Source organism: Symphalangus syndactylus, chromosome 1 (assembly GCF_028878055.3).
Source record: "Symphalangus syndactylus isolate Jambi chromosome 1, NHGRI_mSymSyn1-v2.1_pri, whole genome shotgun sequence".
Lineage (NCBI taxonomy): Eukaryota > Metazoa > Chordata > Mammalia > Primates > Hylobatidae > Symphalangus > Symphalangus syndactylus.
In genome coordinates, this window is record NC_072423.2 from 134,449,776 (window position 1) to 134,475,671 (window position 25,896).

The 25,896-nt window shown below is 38.0% G+C and overlaps 1 protein-coding gene across 2 annotated transcripts in view; it reads right to left on the minus strand.

The window, feature by feature from the left end:
• LRRC3B (leucine rich repeat containing 3B) overlaps positions 1-15,926 on the minus strand; it is a 168,222-nt gene extending 152,296 nt beyond the window's left edge. The window contains exons 1-2 of one of the 2 annotated variants that reach the window (XM_055285378.2): positions 15,869-15,926; positions 13,768-13,909 (exon numbers count right to left, since the gene is read on the minus strand). The gene's annotated coding sequence lies outside the window, so the exon portion shown is untranslated. Of the gene's footprint in view, positions 1-13,767; positions 13,910-14,362; positions 14,406-15,868 lie in introns of those variants that run through there. The other variant, XM_055285407.2, reaches the window with a different exon arrangement.
• Between the last annotated feature and the right edge of the window lie 9,970 nt (positions 15,927-25,896).

Below are 25,896 nucleotides of genomic sequence, written 5' to 3' on the forward strand. Positions count from 1 at the left end.
TTCAATATTCCCTGTGATTTTGACAAAAGCCATTTTAACTGAAGTGAGATGATACCACATTGTGGTTTTGATTTGCATTTCTTTGATGATTAGTGATGTTGAGCATTTTTTCATATACCTGTTGGCATTTGCATGTCTTCTTTTGAGAAATGTCTATTCTTATCTTTTGGCCACTTTTTAGTTGAATTAATTATTTTTTGCTATTGAGTTGTTTGAGCTCCTTATATATTCTAGTTATTAATCCCTTGTCAGGTGAGTAGTTTACAAATATTTTTTTCCATTCTGTAGGTGGTCTCTTGACTTCGTTGATTGTTTCCTTTGCTGTGCAGAATCATTTTAGCTTGAAGTAACCCTTATCTATTTTTGCTTTTGTTGCCTGTGCTTTTGAAGTCTTACACAGAAATTCTTTGCCCAGACCAATGTCCTGGAGCATTTCTTTTATTTTTTTTTTCCAGTAGTTTCATAGTTTCAGGTCACAGATTTAAATCTTTAATCAATTTTGATTCAATCTTTTACATGGTGTGAGATAGGGGTCTAGTTTCATTCTTCTGCATATGGATATCCAGTTTTTCCAGTGTCATTTATTGAAAAGACTGTCCTTTCCCCATTGAATGTTCTTGATGACCCTGTCAAAAAAGGGTTGACTGTAAACGTGTGGATTTATATCTGGTTTCTTTATTCTGTTCCATTGGTCTATATATCTGTTTTTATGCCAGTACCATGCTGATATGATTACTATCACTTTGTAGTATATTTTCAAGTCAGGTAGTATGATGCCTTCAGCTTTGTATTTTGCTCAGGATTCCTTTGGCTAGTTGGCTCTATTGTGGTTCCACATAAATTTTAGAAATTTTTCTTCTATTTTTGTAAATAATTTCATTGTTATTTTGATAGGGACTACATTGAATCTATAAATTGCTTTGGTAGTGTTGTAATTTTAACAATATTAATTCTTGCAATCTATGAGCATAGAGTATCTTTCCATTTTGCCATGTCCTATTCAATTTCTTTCACCAGGATAATTTTCTTTATTAGGTCTTTCACTTGTTCGGTTAAATTAATTCCTAGGTATTTTATATTATTTGTAGCTATGGTAATGTTGCTTGTTTTCTTGTTGTTCTGTAACTTCTCCCATCTTTCTTTCTTATTATCTTCATTTGTGGTTAAGTGATTTTCTCTGGTAGCATGTTTTAATTTGTTCCTTTTCATTTTTAGTGAAACGACTACAGGTTTTTGCATTATGATCACCATGAGGCTTACAGAAACATCTTATAGGTATAACAAGTTATTTTAAAGACATAAGTTATCTCAGCTGACCAAAAAAAAAAAAAAACAATAGAAACAAAATAAAGAAAAAGTGGTTAAAAAAGTACACTTTAACTTCATGCTTCCCATTTTGACTTTTAGTTATCTCAATTTATATATTTTTATATTGCCTATGTCTGAACAGGTTGCTGTAGCTATTACTGCTTTGGATAGATTGGTCTTTTAGACTTCTTACTAGAATTATGAGTGGATTCTACACAACAGTTACAGTATTAGAGTATTCTTGGTTTCTCTGTGTGCTTAATTTTGCCAATGGGTTTTATACCTCCAAATGTTTCCTTCTTGCACGTTAGTGTTTTCTTCCTTTCAGATTGAATAATTCTCTTTACCATTTCCTGTAAGATGAGTTTAGTAGTAGTGAATTCTATTATTTTTTGTTTGTCTGAGAAAGACTTTGTCTCTCCTTCATATTTGAAGGATAGGTTTGCTTGATGCAGTATTCTTGAATGTTAGTTGTTTCTTTCAGCACTTTGAAAATATTGTCCCATTCCCTCCCAGCATGCATGGTTTCCACTGATAAATCTTTTGCCACATTAATTGAAGCTCCTTTATGAGGTATTTGCTTCTTTTCTCTTGCTATTTTTAGGATCCTCTCTTCATCTTTGACTTTTGAGAGTCTGATTATTATATGTCTTGGATTACTCCTATTTGGGTCAAGTCTTTTCAGTCTTCTCTGACATTCCCATATCTAGAAATGCATACCTTTTTCAAGTTTTGGAAAGTTTTATCTTATTATTTCTTTAAATAAGGGTTCTACTCCCTTGCTCTTGTTCAACTCTCCCTTGAACACCAATAATTCTTAGATTTGGGGCTTTTTTTGAAGTACTTTTCTATATTTCGTAGGTGATCGCTATTTGTTTTCATTCTTTTTTTCTCCTCTGTATATTTTCAAATAGCTTCATTGATTCTTTCTTCTGCTTAATGCATTGTGCTGTTGAGAGCCTGTAATGAATTTTTTAGTTCAGCAAATACATTTCTCAGTTCCAATATTCCTGTTTTTTTTATTATTTCAATCTCTTTGTTGAATTTCTCTAATAAATTTCTAAATTGCTTTTCTGTGTTATCATAGATATTATTGTTTTCTTATAACTACTATTTCAAATTCTTGGTCAGAGAGTTCACATATTACCATCTCGTTAGAGTCAGTTACTGGTTCCCTGCTTTGTTCATTTGGGGAGGTCATGATACTTTGTTTGTTGTTGTTTCTTGTTAACATACGTGTGTCTTCATATTGAAGAATTAGTTATTTATTCCATTCTTCTCAGTCTAGCCTGTTTTGGTATTTATTAGATAGTTTACTTAGGAATTATTTGTAATTTACCTGATGAATTTATCATATTTTTCCCACTAGGTCACTGCCTCCTTTTTGACACTAAATGGCACCTTTAGCTCAAGTTTGCCTCTGCTCTAATAAACTATCAGAGTGCTGCATATCCTGAATAGGATAGGGAAGCATGATATCCTGGCAGTGTGGAAAGACTGGCTAGTGATTTGTGCCTAAGAGACTAGTTAAATGTATCTGCTAAAGTGTGGTGCTGCTAAATAGCCACTCAGATTTGGCTAGATTACAGAGTAGAGCTTCCAGGCTGGAGATGGTAGTCCTGCCTCTACATTTTGTCTCTGGTGGTCCTGAGGGATATTTTTCCCTTCAGAAACCTTCAATGCTTCCTGCGGGTTGAATAGGCACAGGTATCCTGCTAGAGCACCCAAGATGGTGAGGAAGCTGGTTGTCCACCTTGATCTCACTTTTTTGTTGTAGAAATCATGAGTTGGGGGAAGTTTTCTGGGTACTTGGGGTCTGGCAGATTGTGGGGAGAGGCATTGTGGATATGGAAGTTTGATTCTCTTACTATCTGATCAGTTTTTTCACTTCTCTGTGGCCTGAAAACTGTTTCATTCTCATATTTGAGTTCTGGGGTATTGCTGGTGATAACCTCAGCACTCTATATTTGTTTTTGGTTTTCTGGGTGTTGTGGGGAGTTAAGCTAGGTTGCTTCTGTGATGCTGTTTTGGAATCAGAATACCCAATTATTAACTATTAGTTGTTAACTACTGTTTCCCTTAAACCTAGAATAGTTGCTGTCAAATAGTAAGTGCTTAATTAACATCTGTGAAATGAATAAATGTACCTATTGTTTGATTACTCGACTATTGTTGCTGGTCTATTTAGGGGCCTTAAAATATCACAGTGGCTTTGGCTAAGCTTTACAAACTTTTCAGTTTATCTCAGATATAATCTTTCTTCCTCCCAAAGGTATATTGTTGGGTCAAACTTTGATGCCTGTAGATACTCTAAAAATAAAAGATTCCAAGAATATTGAAGTTAACATATTATGCTAATCATATATGCTATATGAAGTTAATATATTATGCTAATCATATGCTAATCATCACCTATAAACATATTAGTTGACATGTTAAACTGTATTAAAACTATATAGATCAACAGGAAAAAACAATGAACTAATAGTAAAAGTAATTTTATCTGGCTTTGACATGCACACACATGAACCCACTTATGCATTCATGCACCGATCTTGTTGTGACACCATACCCCTCCCTCCTCTACTCATATCAGCATCCTGAATCCTATGGAATGAGAGGAGGTAGGAAAATTGTAAATAAGGATGCAAGGGAAATCCTCAGGCTAGCAGAGTTAATCCACAAAATGTAAAATACTCTATCAAGTTTTTAAGAATTAGCTACTAAGAAAAGACATCTCTGCTGAATGTATCCACTCTGAACGCTAGTTTTATTAGACAGTTGGGGGTAATGTGCTAAGTCAGAACAACTGCTGAATAGACATCAAACTCCAAATGGCCCAAAGGAAAAGAAGGAATGTATTGTATCATGTAACAAGAGTTAATGGATATGTCTGACTTTAGGCAAAGTTGGAATTAGGAGTTCAGATAATTTCATCAGGACTTATTCTTGATTTTCCGATCTCTAATCTCTTCTTCCCTTACTCTTCATTCTCAGGCAGTTTATTTCTTCATGGCAAAATGGTTGCCAGTCGTTTTACTTTCAATTCATCCCTCTTGGAAAAGGACTTCTCTTGTCTATAAGCTTCATCAAAAGTCTTAGAATTGAGTATCATCTGTCTGACTTAGGTTGTAAGCCAATGTCTGACCAATTGCTATGGCCAAAAAGAGTGAATTCTCTGACTGGCAAAACATGAGCCTAACTTTGAGGCTGAGGGTAAATATAACTCCATTCAAATGACATTGATTAAGGATGAGGGTGAGGAGTGAGGGAGTTTGTTCTCCAAAGGAAAACTGAGGTGTGAATATCAGATGAAAGGTAAATAGGCACCCAGCAGGGAAAAGCAGTAAATGTCTTACATAGGTAACCTATATATTATCCACTGTATCTGCGTGGATCACAGATTAAATTCCTCTAGAAAATTCTACTCAATTCCTGAATACTCAAATCAGTTACAGTTGCCTGCTACTGTAACTACTATCTACCAATAAGGCCATTCAGTACCTTTATATTCTTCATCCTCTTTCTCATCACTGTCATCATCTTCATCTGAAAACACTTGTTTCTATGGCTAGGCAGTTGAATAAACAAGCTAGGAAGTATGATACCTACCTTGTAGCACAAAGATTGTTAATCTGGATTCCACACCCCACCATCACTGGATGATATGCAAAATATCTCTGTGTTTGGGTGTGTGCATTTTAATGTTTACAGTGTCCATAGATTTAATTCAATTATTAGAGGGACTAGGACCCCCACTCCGCAAAGACTTAAAGTCCACAAAATTAGAAGGGAAGTGAATTAATCCCAGAGCCCATGCTCTTTGAATGGTAATTTTTAACCTGGAATTCAGGAAGTCCACAAACTTTCGTGGGAAAAGTTATTGCATCTTCATTTGTACTTACTTTTAAGTGAAATTTAGTATTTCCTTTCACTATGAGTATAGATAAAAACCCACAGTTGTATTAGTAGTATCTGTAACTTTGTGACAATTGAAACACCCATTTTCCCATCACATTAGTTTTTACAAACATCATGAGATATTGTTTATACTTGTCAGCACTTTGAAATTACAGTAATTATCAGCTATGCTGCTAGATCTTATTATTTCATTCATTAATAAAAAAACTAATAATCACAATTTTTAAATATTTTGATGACTGTGCTTTAATACAATGAGTTTCCTTTATAATACTGTGTGTTTTTATTTTATGGATTCAAAAACATTATTCCAAGAAGAAATCCACTGGCTTTACCAGATGACTGAAGGAGTCCAAAGGGGTCAAAAAGGTTAGAAATACATTTCTTAGCCGCTACACTAACTCTTCTGTTAGACTTCCTGGTACAAAATTTTGCTAGGTTACTGTGGAGATACATTTTTATTTCCCCAAGGGGTTCTACATAGATAATGTTAAATAATTATTATCTAGTAAATCTCTGTCACCAAATCAGAAGCAAATTCCCCCAATGTGTCATTTATTTGGTGGGTTCAATCCTGGTGCCCGTTCCCTTGTGTGAAGTTTAGTATTCCTGTATCAGGATAGGGTTTAAATTTATATTCAAAGTTGAACCAGAAGTAAATATTCTTCAAGAAGAGCACCTCGTGGATTTAGAATAGAATGAAGTGATGAGAAATGTTAGCAAACTAGACTGTCATCAATATTGTAGTCCTGGATAAATTTTCCCATTACAGGGTTTCTGTGCTTTTTTGTGAATTATGTCCCCACAATAGGTTTAAAGTTGGTTTCTTTATCTATTAGTTTGTTTTTAAGGGGAGGAGAAGTAGAGAGCAATTTTTAGTAGTAACATAACATCTTCCAAATTAAAGTTTAGGTAAATACAAGGTTTGGTAAAGCCCCTGGGCAACAGTTGTATTTGTCCACCCAACGTGAGCTTGTCATACAATTAGGTAGACAGATCAGCAAAGCCTGTGGGCAAACTAATTGTTTATTGGTTACATGTTGTTTGAATTGATGCTGAAAATTTGAATCATTCAAACTGCATTATTTTAGTGGAAGAACTTTAAAATATAACTTAAAATGTTATCTGTAGTTAAGAAAATATTTGGATTTTATTCAATGAAGAAAAAATTGTCAGTTCTTTAACTGTAAAGCAGATGATGACTCAGGGTTGCCACTATCCCCCACTGTGTGGGATAATGTTGTTGTTATGGTATTTATAACCTACCCATAACTTTATATTTCCAAGCTGCCTGTAAACATGTCTTCTCTGTCACAACTGCATGTGTTTATTCTGGAGGGCAGAGAAGGTAGACAATAGTATACTTCAGGTTATCCAAGCAAGTGACTGAGGCAATCAGAGATCCCAGGACATATTAATTAGAACTTTTTGGTTACAAGTAATAGAAAGCAGTATTTAAACTGTTATAAGATGGTTACCTTGTTAATTTTGCTTTGATTTTATCTGCTATAATTGGCAAGTCATTGGCAGAAATGGCTTTAAGCCTGGCCTTATCCAACACTGAAACAAGGACTCAGGTTCTGACTTCTCATTACAGGTTTCTTTCCTTCCATGGTCATACAATGACTGGGCATTTGGGGGCTATACTTTGATGCTTCTGGAAAGAGAAAAACTTGTCCCTAATTGACCTGACCTGGATCATTTGCTCATCCCTGATCCAATAACTAAAGGAGAGGACAGAATAGGAGGATTATCTCAAGCCAATTAGGATTCATGTCTGGAGAATGGGGTCAAGTAATTTCCTTCCAGGCTGAGTATGGTGGCTCATGCCTGTAACCCCAGCACTTTGGAAGGCCAAGGCAAGAGGATTTGTTGAACTCAGTAGTTTGAGACCAGCCTGAGTAACATAGAAAGATCTCATCTCAAAAAAAAAATCCCTTCCAAACTTCGGGGCATGGGAAATTCAAAGCCTGATACTAAAGGAGAAAGAGAGAGACACTATGGAAGCTTATAGAGAAACATCTCCTATGCAAGGGAAGTGTGTTCTTAGGGAAAGGGCAAGTTGTAGGTCTTATAGATTTTCTTTTCCTGTTGTCTACTTTGGTTTATTAGATTGAGACTGGACTTGGCGAGGACAGAGAGAGATTGGGCTTGGGAATGAAGGCGATGGAGGCTGAGCTTGGGGAGGTTGAGAGTAGGAGCTGGTATTGTCAGAATTGCTGTTCATGTTAATTAGTGAAGAATAGGATAAGAAAGATATCTGCTAGACATTTGATCTCACTTTCCTGGATTCTGAAAGGATTATCCCAAATTCAGCACAGTTATAATGAAATCCATCCTCAAGCCCAAGTCAGGTACACATGAATGATCCAAGCACTAGCTGAGGGATAAACGCACAGTGCATCCTGCACATAATCGTGTTTCCAAGCTGGAGGACTCTAGCACATGTGGTGTCTTGCCTGACCATGCTTTCTTGCTTCATCCTTGGTTTTCCCTGCTCATTTTTCAATTCTGGGATTGTGATGGATATTTTATTTTCTGTGGGGATACAGTAGCAGCCCCTACTGCTGCCTGTTCCTACAGTCCAGATGACACAAGTTTGACTGTAGCTATTGATATAGGCATTCTAGCTGGTCCCCCTACTCATTAATGCCTATCCACCTTTCATCTAATCACAAATACTTATATATTCCTGCTCAAAATCATAATAATAATGTTAATCTTTATTGTGAACTTGAATGCATTAAGCACTATTCTAATAACCTCATGTATATTCATTCATTTATACAATAAGATCCTTCATTGCCTCTTTATTGCCTACAAAATAAAAAACATCCCACTTAGATTATTCAAATCTCCCTATAAACTAGACCATACTCAATTTTCTAGGCTGCTCCTACATATGCTATATTTTAGACACACAGAAGTTTTCTGTTTCCTATTATTTGCGTTTTCTAGGCTTTGAATTTACTCACTCTGCCAATGGCACCTCAAATCCACCTCTCACCACCAAAATCATCATGAAACATCAAACTCTCCCTGGAGCTTTCTTCAATATCCCTTATTAGGAATAAATTGTCTCTCCTCTGTGAATCTAACACTTATTGTTTGACCCTTGATTACAACACAATTGGAAGGGCACAGATCTTCCCTACTGTACTTAGACTATTTAATTTAGCACTTATTAACCACCTGCCACATGTCAGGTACTTATTCATTGTCAGCGGTACAGTACACAAGGCATAGTCCCTCACCTCAAAGATCTTGTGGCCTAATGTTAGAGAAAACACAGGTCTCTGTAATTCCAACACAGTGTGAAAAGGCTGTGCACATTGGGGTAACATAGAAAGTACAGAAGTACAAGCTGAAGTACAAAACAAGAGGTACAAAACTGTCTGAAATATAATCACAACACTCTTGACAGTGGATGGAGGTGGGCTATGATGGAGAGGAATGTGAACACATAGGCACAAGACAAAGTGCATTGGAGAGGAGGTCCATTATCAAAGGCATGAGTATTCAAAATTTATATAATGTTCAAAGTTTATATAATGTATTCAAAATTTATGTAATCTTCAGTAATGTGAAAAGTTTGGAGAGTGTTTTTAGGAGGCAAACTTTGTGCCTAAGAGCATGGATGGTGGGTTTAACAAAACATGGATTTAAATTCCAGCTTTACAACCTAGGAGCTGTTTGACATTGGACAGGATAGTTAATTGCTTTGAGTTTTCCCTATGTATAATATGGGTTTTGTTAAAATTCAGCCATGGTCACTCATGCATGCATTTTCTGTATTTGAAAGCAAATACAATAGCGGAATTAAATAATTGTGTTTCTTATAAGAATGTAACTAAGAAAAAATGACCTACAATGCCTAAAAACTCTGGCCCTTTACAGATAAAACTTGCTAATCTCTGCTCTAGCATGTATCATTAAAACAACAGGAAAAAAATAAAGTTTTTTTTTTTTTTTTTGGAGACAGAGTCTTGCTCCATTGCCCAGTCTGGAGTGCAGTAGAACAATCTCAGCTCACTGCAACCTCCGCCTCCTGGGGTCAAGCAATTCTCATCCTTTGGCCTACCGAGTAGCTGGGATTACAGATGTGTGCCACCATGCCTGGAAAATTTTTGTAGTTTTAGTAGAGATGGGCTTTCACTATGTTGGTCAGATTGAACTCCCAATCTCAGGTGATCTACCCACCTCGGCCTCCCGAAGTGCTGGGATTACAAGCATGTGCCACTGCTCCCAGCCAGTAAAGTGAAAAATAAAAAACTTAATTTTTTACAGCAGTAAGAGAAAATGTCTTAATAAACTGAGAAATAAAACACCAAAAGCAATGGCAACAAAAGCCAAAATTGACAAATGGGATCTATTTAAACTAAAGAGCTTCTGCACAGCAAAAGAAACTACCATCAGAGTGAACAGGCAACCTACAGAATGGGAGAAAATTTTTGCAACCTACTCATCTGACAAAGGGCTAATATCCAGAATCTACAATGAACTCAAACAAATTTACAAGAAAAAAACAAACAACCCCATCAAAAACTGGACGAACAATATGAACAGACACTTCTCAAAAGAAGACATTTATGCAGCCAAAAAACACATGAAAAAATGCTCATCATCACTGGCCATCAGAGAAATGCAAATCAAAACCACAATGAGACACCATCTCACACCAGTTAGAATGGCGATCATTAAAAAGTCAGGAAACAACAGGTGCTGGAGAGGATGTGGAGAAATAGGAACACTTTTACACTGTTGGTGGGACTGTAAAGTAGTTCAACCATTGTGGAAGTCAGTGTGGCGATTCCTCAGGGATCTAGAACTAGAAATACCATTTGACCCAGCCATCCCATTACTGGGTATATACCCAAGGGATTCTAAATCATGCTGCTATAAATACACATGCACACGTATGTTTATTGCGGCACTATTCACAATAGCAAAGACTTGGAACCAACCCAAATGTCCAACAACGATAGACTGGATTAAGAAAATGGGGCACATATACACCATGGAACACTATGCAGCCATAAAAAATGATGAGTTCATGTCCTTTGTAGGGACATGGATGAAACTGGAAACCATCATTCTCAGTAAACTATCGCAAGGACAAAAAACCAAACACCCCATGTTCTCACTCATAGGTGGGAAATGAACAATGAGAACACATGGACACAGGAAGGGGAACGTCACACACTGGGGACTGTTGTGGGGTGGGGGGAGGGGGGAGGGATAGCATTAGGAGATATACCTAATGCTAAATGACGAGTTAATGGGTGCAGCACACCAAATGGCATATGTATACATATGTAACAAACCTGCACGTTGTACACATGTATCCTAAAACTTAAAGTATAATAATAATAAGATAAAAAAAGAAAGTATTAAATGAATAATAATAATAATAATAACCTAAGTGTATTTTTTTGTTTAAAAAATTAGGCAAATTAAATTTAACAGAGTCTATTTGGGCTAAGAACAATTTATGTATCAGGCAGCACTCAGAGCCAAAAGAGTAGTTTATAGAGCTCTGTTCTGCAACATGGGCAGTGACTATTTAAAAACAGAGCATGGAAATGAAGTACAGAAATAGCTTGATTGGTGTCTTAGTCTGTTTTGTACTGCTACAATAGAATACTGAAGACTGGGTAATTTATAATAAACAGAAATTTATTTGGCTCATACCTCTGGAAGCCAGCAGGTCCAAGATTAAAGGGCTGGCATCTGGTGAGGGCATTCTTGTTGCATCATCCCATAGTGGAAGGTGGAAGAACAAGAGAGGACAAAAGAGAAGAGCAAGAAGGGGGCCCAACTTGTCCTTCTATAAGAAACTCCCTCTCAAGATGACAATCCCAATCCTGTGATTTTGGCATTAATACATTAACAAGAACAGAGTTCTTATGGCCTAATCACCTATTAAAGGTCTCACCTCTTAATACTCTTACAATAATAATTAGATTTCAACACGAATTTGGAAGGAAACCAGCCACATCCAAACCAAAGACATAAGCTAGTTGTTTCCCTTATTGACTATGGGCTAATCAGTTGGCTGCCTGTGACTGGCTGAAGTTTGGCTGCTTATGATTGGATGAGGCTCAACTGTTTGTTTTCACTACTAATTAGGTTTTCAGTTTGTGCTAAGTAGGTTGTGGTTTGTTACAGAGGAAATCAAAGTATGGAGAGGTAGCCTCAGGCCAATGATCTGCTGCTTATTTAAATTAACAGTTTAGAAATATAATGGCAAGGACAAGAAGAAACAGATAACAGAGTGAAAAATGATTGCTTCTTGGTTAGGGTCAGAGAACTGCTGGATTTTTTAAAGGCTAAGTTTATTAATATTATTTAATATTTCAAAATAATAGTATGCACTATTTTGATAAACAAATTTATGCCAAGAAACAGCCATAACACCTTCCCTTGATCTCCATCTTTTTCTGAAACTATTAACCTCTCTCTCCTTTCTAACCAAAATTTCCTGAAGGACTTGTCTGTACTTTCTGCTCTGTATAGTTCTATACTTTTCAATGAAGGAAACTGTTCTTCACAATGCTATCAACATCCTCCAGGTTGCCAAGTTAAGTAAATGCCTTTTCTAACATCTTATCTTACTCTCAGCAGCAGCCAACAGTTTATTCTTCCTTTTTATCTTGAGACACTCTTCTTTTAGATTCTTTATTTTCCTCTTACTCACAAACTATTCCTTCCAACTGTCCTATGCAGGTTCTTCTTTATCACCCCAATCTTTTTGGATCACTGAGTCCCAGGGCTTGATCCAGTACCTCCCTCTTCTCTATCAATACTATCTCTCTAAGAGATCTTATCCATTCCCATGAATCCAACTAGGATCTTTTTCTTAACCATTTACTTGAGATCCCAGTAGGTTTTATATGGTTATCTTAAACTTTAACTAAAAGCAGAGCTCTGGAAAAATTTTCACATCCTTCATCGTAAGCCTGCTTCTTTCTTAGGTGGTTCCTTCATTAAAACCCCAAATCTAGCAATTATTTGTTTATTTTTAGATGGAGTCTTACTCTGATTCCCAGGCTGGAGTGCAGTGGCACAATCTCAACTCACTGCAACCTCCACCTCCTGGGTTCAGGCAATTTTCCTGTCTCAGCCTCCAGAGGAGCTAGGACTACACTCGCATGCCACCACGATGCCTGGCTAATTTTTGTATTTTTAGTAGAGAGAGGGTCTCACCATATTGATCATACTGGTCAGGGTGGTCTCGAACTCCTGACCTCAGGTGATCCACTCACCTTGATTTCCCCTTTTTCACTATCCTTTCTAATCAATCACTACGTTCTATTCATTTCACCTTCAAGATACATTTCTGATTTGCTCACTTCTCTCCAGGTCCACAGCCAGCTTTTTAGGTTAACTAATCATCATTTCTTGCCTGATCCACTATGATAGTTTCTAAGTGACTTCTCAGCATCCACATTGACCACCACTATTCTTTCTCCACACATTAGCCAAAAGGATCTTTTAAAAATATTAAATCATCTTTAGCACACATCAATAGCTTCCTATTGCTTACAGAATGAACCCCAAACCTTTTATAATAGTCTAAAAGGCCCTGTGGCACCTAGCTTCTGCTTCCTCCTCCTTCTTCATTTCTCAATATTCTTCTCACTCATTGTGCTCTAGTCCCACTGGCCTGCTTTCTATTCTATGAACAGTTCAAACTTTCTTCTGCTTCTAGAGATTTGTACTTGTCCCTCCTATAGTGATTTTACCCCACAATACACATGGTTAAGTCTTCCTCATTGTAAGGCCCCAGTCAAGACAGCAAAGGAAACAACAAAATGAAAAAGCAGCCTATGTATTGGAAGAAAATATTTGCAAACAATATGTCTGATAAGGGGTTAATATTCAAATCATTTAAGGAACTCATACAACTCAATAGCAAAAAAAAAATCAATTTAATAATGGACAAAAACCCTGAATAGATATTTTTCCAAAGAAGGCATACAAATAGCCAACAGGCATATGAAAATCTGCTCAGTGTCACTAATCATCAAGTAAATGCAAATCAAAACCACAACGAGATATTACTTTATACCTGTTAGGATAGCTATTATCAAAAAATAAGAAATTATAAGTGTTGGCTAGGGTGTGGAGAAAAGGAAACCCTTGTACACTGTTGGTGGGGATGTAAATTAGTACCACAATTGTGAAAAACACTATGGAGGTTCCTTAAAAATTAACAATACAACTGCCATATAACTCAGCAATTCCTTAGTTGGATATATACCTTAAACAAATAAAATCAGCATTTCATAGAAAGATCTCCACTCCCATGTTTATTGCAGCATTGTTCACAATAGCCAAGATATGAAAACAACCTAAGTATCCATCAATAGATCAATGGATAAAGAAATTGTTCTATCTATCCATCCATCCATCCATCCAAAGGTATATTATTCAGCCTTGAAAAAGAATGCAATCAACATGGATTAATCTATAGGACATTATGATAAGTTAAATAAGCAAGACACAGAAAGACAAATATTGTATGATATCACTTACATGTGGAAGTCTAAGAAACAGTCAAATATGGCCGGGTGCGGCAGCTCACACCTGTAATCCCAGCACTTTGGGAAGCCGAGGCAGGTGGATCACGAGGGCAGGAGATCAAGACCATCCTGGCTAACACGGTGAAACCCCGTCTCTATTAAAAATACAAAAAAAAAAAAAAAAGAAAAGAAAGAAAGAAATTAGCAGGGCATGGTGGCAGGCGCCTGTAGTCCCAGCTACTCAGCAGGCTGAGGCAGGAGAATGGCGTGAACTCGGGAGGCGGAGCTTGCAGTGAGCCAAGATCGCGCCACTGCACTCCAGACTGGGAGAGAGAGCGAGACTCCGTAAAAAAAAAAAAAAAAAAGAAGAAAAAGGAAACAGTCAAATATATAAAGATAGAAAGTAGAACAGTGATTACCAAGGGCAAGGAGGGGGAGAAAATGGAGAGATGTTAGGTCAAAATGTACAAAATTGCAGCTATGTCGGATGAAAAAAATCTAGAGGTCTAATGTACAGCAGGAGTACTGTATTAGTCCATTTGCATACTGCTATAAAGAACTGCCCGAGACTGGGTAATTTATAAAGGAAAAAGGTTTAATTGACTCACAGTTCAGCATGGCCAGGGAGGCCTCAGGAAACTTAAAGTCATGGTGAAACGCGAAGGGGAAGCAGGGAAGCAGGGAAGCAGGGAAGCTTCTCACAAGGCAGCAGGGAGAAGCGCCGAGCGAGGAGGGAAGAGCCTTTTATAAAACCACCAGATCTCATGAGAACTCACTCACTATCACGAGACCGGGGGAAAACCGCCGGGAAAACCGCCCCCATGATTCAATTTCCTACACCTGGTGTCTCATTTGACATATGTTGATTATAGAGATAATGGGAATTACAATTCAAAATGAGATTTGGCTAGGGACGCGAAACCCAACCATATTAAGTACTACATACAATTGTACTATTGTCTACAGCAAAAGGACTATGTACAATATATTGTACTGTATAATGAAAATGTGCTAAGAGAGTAGACTTTAGATGCTTTTACCACAAAAAATAAGTTACCTATGGAAGGTAATGATATATTAATTTGCTTACTTGTAATAATCATATTACTATATATGTATATTGAAACATCATTTTGCACACATACAATACATACAATAAAAATAAATTTTAAAAATTATTGCATTCTTACTTAGTGTAACAGGGAAAATTACCCACCACTTCCTAGCAAACCAATCCAAAGCTAAGGGGCTTTGAATAATAATTTATTATTTTTCACAAAACTGTAGGCCAGGATTCCTGGCAGGACTCAGCTGGGTGGTTCTTTTGCTCCATGTGGCTTTGATTGGAGTCACTAAGTTTCATTCAGCTGGCTGCATCGAAAGCCCTAAGAGAACATTACTTGCACGTAAGTGTCAGGATATTCCTGGAGCAGAGTCTGTTGCAAGGCACTTAAGGGAAGTCACCATAACCACATGATTAGCATCTAACACAGAAATGAAACTAGAAAAAGATCAATTTAAGTGGATTTAAATACTTGAATCTTTATAAACATGTATGTTTATACATATGTGCACAAATAAATATATTTCTGAAGAAATAAGTTAGATTTAAAGACAGGCAAATTACCTCTCCTTGCACCATTTTATTCAGATCCAGTTGCTTTATCTCTACAGTATCTCTGGCCCTCTCTTGGAAACAGAGTTGATTGGAAATAATTATACAAGGTGAAGGTGCCAGGAATCTTTGAGACCTTTGAGACTGCTGAGACACCTCCAGCTTCCTCTGCCAAATAATTTCTTCATCAAGTGTTGAAAATATCTCTGTGCCTTAGTTCCTGGTCTTTTCTACCTCCAACACTTACCCCTGTACATGTGTTCTGTTTTTATGTTCTTCCTAGAATTTTCCAACGTTGAACTGGGCACTGCCATCATTATTAGTTTTTACTTCTGATGTTATCTTATACTTGGTTTTCTGAGGATCAGAATCAACCTTTAATTTTGATCCACTATAAATACCTTGATACTGAGTGAATACCTGGAATTCTGATTTTCCTTTTGAGACATTCAACTACTGCATGTTGAACTCCCCAACACAAACTACCTGCTTCAACTACCTGCTGCATGCTCCTATTTTCCCTGTTGGTCCATTGTGCCATTGAGTGGGGCTGCCTTCCACGATCTGAGGTGAATTCTTCTCCCTGGTACCTGCCATATCCCAGGGGATGTATATTGACACAAACTTCCTCCTGATGTGTCCCATTATGATGCAACAAATCCAATCAAGACTTTTAAATCCTGAAAAATAGTAGGGTGTAGCATACTCACCAGTATTTCTCCAACATGGGGGTATTGACCACCTGGACACTTTGATTTTGTTTTTGATTACCCATACTTCTAGTCTGATTTTTTAAGCTTGCCTATCTATTTCTAAAATCTACATTATCCTAGGGGAGGTTAAGTAGGTAGGAGAATAGGGGAATCCAAGGTGTCAAAATAAGGTTTTAGAGAGAAGGAGAACACTCTACTAATGACTATGGGAGAGATCCAAGAGTCAGCAAAGCCAAAAATGGTGAAGAAGATACATCAACCTGCTCAAATGGGGAGACAAGATTATCAAATCCAGAAGAGGCAAAAATGAATTCCACAGTCGTGCAGGAATACACGGCATGTCCATCATCAAGGGCTTTGGCCTATCAATAGTACAGCAACTTTGATCCGTTTAGACTACAGAAGTATTTAGTAACATTGTTAATAATAATAATGAAGTTCCTCTGGCCTTATGCAAATAAACAACATGGTATTAGAAAAAGAATGTAAGCTTTAGAATCAGACAGACTCAGGTAAGTTACTCAGGGATGTTGCTCAGGAAATAAGATTATTTCCAATGTTAGACAGTGATTGACACTTTGTAAGCACTCCATAAGTGCTAATAGTCATTATGCAATAGATGCTAATATTCTTGAGGCCAAGGACTATCAAATTTGGGTTATGTCCCCAGTATGTGGCAAAGTACCTAGCATATAGTAGGTATTCAACACATGTTGAATAAAAGGAATACTTGAGAAAAATTGGCAAAGGAAAGATAAATTCTAGTTTTATTTCAATTCATATCTCTTTTGTAATATATTTTATAGTGGATATTTCAGCCACTTTTACAATTTCCCTCTCTCAACATTTAATTTCAGCTAGCTCTGCTCTGTCTTGTAAAGTGGACACATCTAGTTAGTTATCATCCTTGGGTCATCACTGTGACATTCATATCCTGATATTATGTTTATTTTTGGGTGACATGGTGTTATTTATTCAAAAACAATCATTTGTTTCATTCATTGTATTTTCAGTTAGCTTAATTATGTTTAATTTATGACCATGATTCATCAAGATATGGCACCACGTCCAATCTACCCTGCTCCCCTTCCCTGTAGTCCGTCTCCAAAATCAGTTAGTGTTTCAGTCCAGTGCTGCTCAAACCTGTGTCAGAATCAAAGAGCTAAATTAAACTCAGACTGCTAAATCCCTCTTCCAGAGAGTCTCATTCAGGCAATATGAATTGTGGTCTGATAATTGGCATTTCTAATATGCTCCCAGGTAATCATCCTCCTGGTTCATGGATCACACTTCAAGTAGCAGTATTCTAGCCCTATGATATTATCCAACTTTTCCCTGACATATAAGCATTTTTATGCTTCCACATCTTTGATTTCTCTGTTTCCTCTCCCTAGAATATCATTCCCTGGTCTTTTCTCTTGGAAGACTTCTACTCATCTGTTGGTCCCAAATTTGTGTTATCTTATCTCGAATGCTTTCTCTGTCCCATTCTTTATTCCTAAAGTATTAGTCCTTTCTTATTAGCTTTATCCCTAGCCCCTGTCACCTGAACACAATTGAGCAGCTTTTCTGATTGTGCTTAGTTTGTACTTTATGCTTCTGCTTTTCCCGCTAGATTGTGAATTCAGTGAGGTCAGAGACTATGATTTTCCTGAGGCTTATGTGCTTCTCACTAACAAAGTTTTGGATAGAAAGACTTTTTAAAATATATATTTGTTCTTGATTAAATTATTGTTCCTTTTTTCCTTCCTTAGGTTAGACTGTAATTGCATTGCAACTTCATACTAAAGGTTTTGTTCAGTTTTCCAGTTATACCAGATGGCACCAGAAGGCTTTGGTTTAATTCTCTATGGGGATATTGGGGAATATTAGGTAACTGCTGTGCACAACAAGGATCTCAAGGAGCATTAGCAAAGTCTAACAATTATAACTCCCTTTAAAAACCATTGTTGTCTTCAGGGACTCTCAGCAGGCCAGAATCATTAGTGACAAAACATCATCAACATGCTCTCCAAATAGGAAGGATGTTGCCTATGTGGATTGGAAGGAAATTGGGCCAATGAGACTGTTTGCCTAACCTACCTGAGCTTCATTTCAGATTGAGAACAATCAAAACTTGTAAATTAGCTTGAGATTCATGGGGAACTTAAAAAAATTCTCAGGAGTGGTAAAAGTATCTGATTTGCTACTTCTGCTTCCTTGAGCTATTCCATAAAGAGGATTTCAGCATACTGCAATAAAGAAGAAGAATGGTTCTCTCAAAGAGTTTCATTTGTTTGGTTGTAATTTCTCATTTATGAATTAACATTTTCAGCCAAAAGCAGGGAAGGGTTATAGGGAGCTGGGGGACAATCACGCATATTAGTTAGTTTTTCATAATCATTTACTTGTTCTCACAAAAAAATGAGCCATGATATACTGCAAGTCTATGCTTCTGTGAGAACACTTGCCCAAGACCAATAATTTAACATTTACCAGCAAGAATCCATTGCAACTAAATACTATTATATAACTATCCCCCAACTCCAGGTATTCTACAAGCCCCTTCTCTGCCCAAGAAACACTATCCCAAGGGATTGAATAAGGAGTTTAGTTCCTGTGTCTTAGACAACTTCTAGAGTTGTTGGCTAATAGATTATCAGAGTCTGTTTATTATCCAAGGGCAGCAGTCTTTGGGAGACTATTATCTCTACTCAACAGAGAGAGTAGAAATAAGAGTTCAGTATGAAGGAAAAGTATCTATAAAATTCAGCCCCACAATGACCTTATTTGGTTTTGGCAAGTATAATGCAAACATCAGACCCCAGATCACCAAAGACAGTTTTTTTCTTCCCTTCCCCTTCCCCTTCCTTCCTTCCTTCTTTCCTTCCTTCCTTCCTTCCTTCCTTCCTTCCTTCCTTCCTTCCTTCCTTCTTTCCTTCCTTCCTTCCTTCCTTCTTTCCTTCCTTCCTTCCTTCCTTCCTTCCTTCCTTCCTTCTTTCCTTCCTTCTTTCCTTCCTTCCTTCCTTCCTTCCTTCCTTCCTTCCTTCCTTCCTTCTTTCCTTCCTTCTTTCCTTCCTTCCTTCCTTCCTTCCTTCCTTCCTTCCTTCCTTCCTTCTATCCTTCCATCCTTCCCTCTGTCTCTCTCTCTTAATTTCTTTTCTGCCTTTCTTTGTGACAAGAGTCTGGCTCTGTCACCCAGGCTGGAGTGCAGTGGCACAATCATGGCTTATTTTAGCTCGATCTGGGCTCAAGTGATCTTCCCACCTCAGCCTCCCAAGTAGTCGAGACTACAGGAGTGCACCACTGGCTAATTTTTGTAGAGATGGGGTTTTGCCATGTTTCCCAGGCTGGTCTCAAACTCCTGGGCTCAAGCAATCTGCTTGCCTCAGCCTCCCAAACTGTTGGGATTACAGACGTGAGCCACCATGCCCAGCCTAAAGAAGGTTTTGTGGTAAAAATAAAGGCAGAGTTTGGGCAAGAAAATAGCTGGAAATTGAGACATATCCAAAGATTGGTCTCTCCCTCTTTCATGGACCACCTGATCTTTTTTTCAGGGCATATCTGCTTTTCTTGTTGTGCACTTGGTTCTCTCCCTTCCTATTGATTTTTTCATTTGCTCTTGCAGATCCTCTTGACTCTCTACTAACTTCTACTTTCAAATAAATTTGGCTACACCTCCTTTTCCCTTCATTTCTGCTGCTCATTGCCAAACTCATTGTTTTTTAATTCAAATTACTAAAATAATTACTTGAAATCTAATTTGTTCATCACATGACTTTATAACACGTGTGGGTCAGCATATGTTTAGCTACAACCAGGAAGAAAATGGAGGGAGCACAGGGTACAAACCATGGTTTCCATTTGGGGAAAAATTTGATAATACTTGGTCAGGTAAAGTATATTTAAATCAAATGTATTAAAATTTGGAAGATAGCATAGAGAGTTCCCATCTACCACATACCCAGTCTTCCCATTAATATGGTACATTTGTCACAATCAATGAACTAATACTGGTACACTATTATTAATGGAAATCTATACTTCATGCCAATTTCTTTAGTTTTTACCTAATGAGCTTGTTTTTGTTGCTCCAGTATCACACATTACATTTACTTGTCATGTCTCCTTGGGCTCTTGTTAGCTATGATATTTTTTGATGACCCTGACAGTTTTTAGGGTATTGGTGAGGGATTTATTTTATAGATTGTTGCTCAATTAGAATTTGTCTGATGTTTTCCTCATGATTAGACAAGTTATGGCTTTTGGGGAAGAAGACCACAGTAGTAAAGTGCCATTTTTATCATACTATACTGAAGTGCAATTATTATGATTTGTTACTGTTGATACCAACCTTGATCATCTCGCTAGTTTATTGGGTTTCTCTGCTGTTAAGTTACTCTTTGTTTTTACCTTTCCAAACTATACTCTTTGGAAGGAATCACTATGTACAGCTCACATGTAAGAAGTGGGGAAATACACTACACTCCCTTAATAGCAGAGTATCTATATAAATTATTTGAATTTATTCTACCTAGGGTATTTTTCTATTCTCCCCATTTACTTATTCAATCATTTATTTATGTCACATGGGCCCATGGATATTTGTTTTACATTCTATATTATAACCCAACACTATTTAATCAATTAATTTGCTCAAATAGTTCCAGGTTTAACTATTGGGAGGTCTTTCAGTTGACTCCCGTGCTCCTTTAACACTATCATTGTTGGGGGTGGGGGTTGTTGTTGATACTATTTTTGTTCGTTTGTTTTGGGTACTTCCTAACTTGCTAGGACTACAGATTCTCAATGCTATGTTCCATATTTCCTGTCCAAGTCCTAGAATCAGCCATGTTTCTAAAACCCCTGAGTCCTTTTATTGGAGAAACTAAGATCTTGGTGCCAGGTTTGTTCATTGCTACTAGGATTTTGTTGTTTCTAGGCCCTCTCAGCTGATAGAAAAAGGAAATATGTATGTGTACTAATCTGTGTATATATACATATTTATAAATATTTCAATATGTAGCTATCTGTATCTTTATTAAGCTAAAAAGATAGCTGATGTCACCAATTCTAATCCATTACTATATGAATCACTATAGTCTCCTTCCCTTGCTTATCTGTAAATTCCTGCTCCCATAATAAAGAACCTGGCTACTGCAATCTGCCTTTAGTTAGTCAATTCTAGTATACATGTATAGCAGTTTTGTAATTTTTAGCCCATATACTCATGGGAAATAACTTTATCACTGGAGCACAGTGTTTATGTACAGTTCCTTTTGCCCTTAGTTGTACAGACTTCAGTCATTACCTGAGTTGCTTAGTTCAGCATCCTCTTCCTTATCCTCTTTAGTGAGGTTGCAGCAGACACTTTCATACAGCTAGAGTCATTTGTAAAAATTTTGCCTTCCATACTTGGATACATCAACCTCCCATATTGTAATTTTTAATTTTATACACTAACGTTTACTTTTTATGCCATAAGTTTCTATGGATACTAACAAATTCATACTGTCATGTATCTATCTACCTTTATAGTATGAAAAAGAATAGCTTTACCTCCCTAAAAACGTCTCCTGTGCTTTGCTCATTGAATCCCTCTCCCAAAACCACTGACAATCACTAATCTGTTTACCTTGTCTAAGTTTTGCCTTTTCAGAATGTCGTGTAAACTGAAAAATACATGTAGCCTTTTCAGTGTGGTATACTTAGCTTAGCAATATGCATTTATCTTTATGTCTTTGCATGGCCTTGCTCATTTCTTTTATTGACAATTAATTTCCCATTTTAATGTCATACTACTGTTTATCAAGTCACATATTGAAGGACATCTTGGTTGCTTCCAGTTTTAGACGGTTATTAAGAAAAAGATGCTATAAACGTTACATGCAGATTTTGTGTGTACATAGGTTTTTAAGTCAGCAAATACTTAGGAGTATGATTGCTGAGTCATACAATAAGACTATTTTTATCATTGGAAGAAACTGCCAAATGATCTTCCAGAGTAGTTGCAACATCTTGCATTTCTACCAGCAATGAATGAGAGTTCCTATTCCTCCATATCTTTCCCTGCGATTTGAGTTATCAATTTTTAATTTAAAAAGTAGCCATTCTCATCAATACGTAGTGGTAAAAATAATATATTTTTAAGGCAGATATATGCCTTATGATACATATTTTACATAATGTATAAAGACTCACCTGAGCTTCCTTAAATAAAAACTCTTCTAAGTGTATATGTCCCTGTTTCTATAAAGAAATTCTTAATTTCTTGAGGAAAGAAGAATCAAAATTGTTTAGTAGAGCATTGGCCCATGCACCAATATCGCTGGCATCACATGGGAGCTTGTTAGACATGCAGAATCTTGGGTCTAAACCAGACCTACTAAATAATTATCTGCACTATAACAAGATACCTAAGTGAATTACGCACATTAAAGTTTAATATAGGCCAGGCGCAGTGGCTCACACTTGTAATCCAAGCACTTTGGGAGGCTGAGGGGGGCAGATCACCTGAGGTCAGCAGTTTGAGACTAGCTTGGCCAACATGGCAAAACCCCATCTCTACTAAAAATACAAAAATTAGCCAGGCATGGTGGTGGACACCTGTAATCCCAGCTACTCAGCGGGCTGAGCCAGGAGAATCATTTGAAACTGGGAGGTGGAGGTTGCAGTGAGCTGAGATAGTGCCACTGCACTCCAGCCTGGGTGACAGAGCAAGACTGTAAAAAAAAAAATTGCTTAAAATACATTGTCATAGAATCACATTACAGATTCATGAAGGTGGAAAGGACCCTGCCATTCGGCAGATAAAGAAACCATCTCTGGTCACTGGCAAGAGAGCCAATAAAAACAGCTCTGGTCTGCAGCTCCCAGCGAGATCAACCCAGAAGGAGGGTGGTTTCTGCCTTTCCAACTGAGGTACCTGGGTCATCTCAATGGGACTGGTTAGACAGTGGGTGCAGCCCACAGAGAGCGAGCTGAAGCAGAGTGGGCATCGCCTCACCCATGAGTGCAAGGGGTTGGGGAACTCCCTCCCCTAGCCAAGGGAAGCTGTGAGGGACTGTGCCTTGAGGAATGGTGCACTCTGGCCCAGATACTACGCTTTTCCTGTGATCTTCACAACCCACAGACCAGGAGATTCCCTCAGGTGTCTTTGCCACCAGGGCCCTGGGTTTCAAGCACAAAACTGGGCCACTGTTTGGGCCAACACGGAGCTAGCTGCAGGAGTTTTTTTCATACCCCAGTGGTGCCTGCAATGCCAGCAAGATGCTGTTCACTCCCCTGGAAAGGGGGATGAAGCCAGGGAGCCAGTGGTCTAGCTCAGTGGATCCCACCCCCATGGAGCCCAGCAAGCTAAGATCCACTGGCTTGAAATTCTCACTGCCAGCACAGCAGTTTGAAGTCAACCTCGGATGCTTGAGCTCAGTTTGGGGAGGGACGTCTGCCATTACTGAGGCTTGAGTAGGTGGTTTTCCCCTCACAGTGTAAACAAAGTCCCCAGGAAGTTCGAACTGGGCAGAGCCCACCACAGCTCAGCAAAGCTACTGTAGCCAGACCGCCTTGCTAGATTCCTCCTCTTTAGGCAGGGCATCTCTGAAAGAAAGGCAGCAGCCCCACTCAGGGGCTTATAGATAAAACTCCCATCTCCCTGGGACAGAGCACCTGGGGGAAGGGGAGGCTGTGAATGCAGCTTCAGCAGACTTAAACGTTCCTGCCTGCCGGCCCTGAAGAGATCAGCAGATCTCCCAGCACAGTGCTTGAGCTCTGCTAAGGGACAGACTGCCTCCTCAACTGGGTTCCTGACCCCTGTGCCTCCTGACTGGGAGAAACCTCACAGCAGGGGTCAAGAGACACCTCACACAGGGGAGCTCTGGCTGGTATCTGGCAGGTGCCCCTCTGGGCCAAAGCTTCCAGAGGAAGGAACAGGAAGTAGTCTTTGCTGTTCTGCAGCCTCCAATGGTGATACCCCAGCAAAGAGGGTCTGGAGTGGACCTCCAGCAAACACCAGCAGACCTGCAGCAGAGGGGCCTGACTGTTACAAGGAAAATTAACAAACAGAAATAAATAGCATTGAGATCAACAAAAAGAATGTCCACACAAAAACCCATCTGAAGGTCATCAGTGTAAAAGACCAAAGGTAGATAAATCCATGAAAATGAGGAAGAATCAGCACAAAAAGGCTGAAAATTCCAAAAAACAGAATGCCTCTTCTCCTCCAGAGGATCACAACAACTCCTCACAAGCAGGAAAACAAAACTGGACAGAGAATGAGTTTGACAAACTGACAGAAGTTGGCTTCAGAAGGTGGGTAATAGCAAACTCCTCCAAGCTAAAGGAGCATGTTTTAACACAATGTGAGGAAGCTAAGAACCTGGAAAAAAGTTAGAAGAATTGCTAACTAGAATAACCAGTTTAAAGAAGAACATAAATGACCTGAAGGAGCTGAAAAACACAGCACAAGAACTTCATGAAGCATACACAAGTATCAATAGCCAAATCAATCAAGCAGAAGAAAGGATATCAGAGATTGAAGGTCAACTTAATGAAATAAAGCGTGAAGACAAGTTTAGAGAAAAAAGGAATGAAAAGGAATGAACAAAGCCTCCAAGAAATATGGGATTATGTGAAAAGACCAAACCGACATTTGATTGGTGTATCTGAAAGTGACGGGGAGAATGGAACCAAGTTAGAAAACACACTCTTCAGGATATTATCCAGGAGAATTTCCCCAACATAACAAGACAGGCCAACATTCAAATTCAGGAAATACAGAGAACACCACAAACATGCTCCTTGAGAATAGCAACCTCAAGACACATAATCATCCGATTCACCAAGGTTGAAATAAAGGGAAAAAATATTAAGGGCAGTCAGAGAGAAAGGTTGGGTTTCCCACAAAGGGAATTTGGTCAGACTAACAGCAAATTTCTCTGCAGAGACCCTACAAGCCAAAAGAGAGTGGGGGGCCAATATTTAACATTCTTAAAGAAAAGAATTTGCAATCCATAATTTTATATCCAGCCAAACTAAGGTTCATAAGTGAAGGAGAAATAAAATCCTTTACAGACAAGCAAATGATGAGAGATTTTGTCACCACCAGGCCTGCCAAACAAATGTTCCTGAAGGAAGCACTAAATATAGAAAGGAAAAACCAGTACCAGCCACTGCAAAAACATACAAAATTGTAAAGACCATGAACACTATGAAGAAACTGCATCAACAAACAAGTAAAATAACCAGCTAGCATCATAATGATAGGATCAAATTCACACAGAACAATATTAACATGAAATACAAATGAGCTAAATGCCCCAAATAAAAGACAGAGAATGGCAAATTGGATAAAGAGTCGAGACCCATTCAGGAGACCCATCTCACATGCAAAGATACACATCAGCTCAAAATAAAGGGATGGAGGAAGATCTACCAAGCAAATGGAAACCAAAAAAAATGAGTTGCAATCCTAGTCTCTGAAAAAACAGGCTTTAAACCAACAAAGATCAAAAAAGACAAAGAAGGGCACTACATAATGGTAAAGGGATCAATGCAACAAGAAGAGCTTGTCAATGTTAGACAGATCAATGAGACAGAAAATTAACAAGGATATTCAGGACGTGAACTCAGCTCTGGACCAAGCAGACCTAATAGACATCTACAGAACTCTCCACCCCAAATCAACAGACTACACATTATTTCAGCACCACATCACACTTATTCTAAAACTTACCACATAATTGAAAGTAAAATACTCCTCAACAAATGCAAAAGAACAGAAATCATAACAAACAGTCTCTCAGACGACAGGGAAATCAAATTAGAACTCAGGATTAAG